The following is a 2,652-nucleotide window of genomic DNA, read 5'->3' as shown; positions in this document are numbered from 1 at the left end:
GTGGATCAATCGAATTAACAAATAAAGAAGAGATAGTGATTGAAAAGTTTCCTGTGTCGTGTCACGCATTTCTGTTAAACGACCGAACGAAAGCCTTGTTTTTCTTCCCTCACAGACTCATTTGACATTTAGAAAAATGCTCATGCTGATGTTTATTTGGTGGAGGCACTTTATTAACAGCTGCCAACCCCTCCACGGCCTTTCAACTTCTTCCATAGAAATTCGGATGTTGACTGGTTGCTCAGCATTGATCCCAGAAATATGGTTGATGTTTATGAATATGGAGACGCTTATGTATAATCACAGACATTTACTTATTGTTATTATTTCACCCATACTACCAACATACACAACACCCATACTGTGTTTTTGTACTGAATATTTTGTCCTAATTTATTTCATTTAGAAAATTTGATACTTTTTCTTTTTAGGTTTAAACTATTGTTGATAGCTATGAGCTCAATGGGACAGCAGGTGGCAGTAGGAGCCCGGAACTCACTTGTAGAACATACACAGTATGGCATCACCTGTTGTTGATAAAACGTTTGAAATGTAAAAATTAGAGGTGGGATACGATTAAAAAAATAATCTAATTAATTAGAGAATTTGTAGTTACTTAGTCTCAATTAATCGCAGTTTAATGGTATAAGAATATTTGCCACAAGAAGCCACATTTTTCAATTTAAATGAATTTGGTATATGACTGAATCATGATGGACATTTGAACAACAAAATGTTGTTTATTTTGCATCAGTTTGACAGTAGCACAATAAACCATGATGGCGGCTATATTCAAGTTTTTATATCACCTTATTTAAACTGAAGCTCTTTTAATGTCTTGAAAATATTTGTATAAGAATTTCAAGTCCATTCAGAGCAGTGGAAACTCTGGCCATTGTGTAGTGAAAAACCTCCCTGAACAAAAGCAAACTGCTGCTTTTGTTTGCTTTTGTTCAGGGATTCCTCCATGTTTGTTGTTGTTGTTCTCATCCTAGCTGCCACCTGTCTTGTGCATCAGTGGGATCAGTGGACTAGGAACTCCTGCACTGACAACGGTTCCCTGTTGTCTGGAGAGCAAACTGTTTAGTTAAATTAAATTAAATTAAATTAAAAATCACGATTTTTTTTTAAATGACTAGTAACAAGAGATTTCATGTATTTCAATACCAAATACATGAACTGACGTATTTCAGTCAACGTGGAGCATGGGACATGGTGTTATGAGACCGTTTAAACAGACATTTAGAGTACTTGACAGAAGTAATTCGCAACACAACTTATTCATTGTGTGTGCGCTGGGACAGTGAAACATGAGAACAGTGGTCGGTTATACTCGAAAGACGATCCGGGAGGAACAAGGACTGACCTTTAGGTTCAACCCGGAGTGAGGTCATGTCAGGGTTTCCATGGCAACAGCCAGTCGACTGTACTCTCGCCAGCGCCACCTCAGCTGCCAGGCATTGTGGGATTAGGAAGCCTTCTAATAGGGAGCCAACTTAATTGGGAGCAGTAGCGGGACAAACCGCGTGGCTATTTATTTAAGTGGCTAGCTGTTAATCCGCCATGTTCAAGGGTTCACTTTTTATGGTTGGCTGGATGCATTTGTGAATTATTAAAAGCGTTTGCTGTTAAAGCAGCTGAGGTGCGCCCGAAAACTGGCTCCTCTCTGACTTTATGTTCACCTCGAAGTTTGTAGCGACACTCTAAATTGTCAAAAATTTTTACTCAAAAAATGGTGGTCTAAATGTTTGTAAAAAAAAAGTGTTTAAATATTCCGAAAAGTTAATGCTCACAATGCAACTTGACTGAACTTTGTCGTCTTCACCAGTCATTTCGAGCATGTCTGTGGGTTGGTGGTGTTGTGTCTTCCTCTGTGTGTGTAGCCGACCGCTGTAATTCAATAGCCTTCAAACCCTTTGTCAAAGTTGAAATTTCTCCGAACAGAGCTGTAGACAACCCTGGGGTGTGTGTAAAGTGAGTTTATATCTGAGTGATGAAATTGAGCGGCCGTTCCCCGAGGTGTTTCAACAAATTGTCTAGAGGTCATGCCATATGCATAATTTGTATTTTTCACTAAACTAAAGTATGCGAGGAAGAGAAAAAGGGACACAGAAAGTAGTCCTGTTGCTTACTGCGGCTAATACACTGCTGTCACATGAATCAGTCATGCATTCTTCTCACCCACCCAATGCAGATATTTAACTGGCACTTTTCCTATTTGTGACATATCTTTCTTTTTAACCATGTAATTGCTCTTTAGTTTTCTACTTTTTTTTCCTCCTAAACTAGTCCTGAGCGATGAGTCAGTGCTATCATTAAGACGTGTTAGAGTCAAGACCAGAACATGCAGAGACCGAGTCCAAGACTTCAAGGGGCCAAGAGTGAGTCCAGACCAAGACCAATGAAGGGGGCCAAACTCAATACAGAATACCAAAGCACAAGTCTATAAGCAATATAGACACATATTCATCTCTTACTGCACAGAAACAGTAGTCATTTTTCCAAAGATAAAGCAAGATCTGTAAAGTTTTCTGTCTGTACTCAGTTTGGTCTCACCCATCACTAGTCTTGGACTCAGTTACAGCAGAAAGATGGTGACATCACAGTGTGCACCATTTAAACTCAAAAGTAGGAATCAACTCAACTAATTTT

Source organism: Synchiropus splendidus, chromosome 2 (genome assembly GCF_027744825.2).
Source record: "Synchiropus splendidus isolate RoL2022-P1 chromosome 2, RoL_Sspl_1.0, whole genome shotgun sequence".
Taxonomy (NCBI): Eukaryota; Metazoa; Chordata; class Actinopteri; order Syngnathiformes; family Callionymidae; genus Synchiropus; species Synchiropus splendidus.
Note: the sequence above shows the minus strand (reverse complement) of the source record.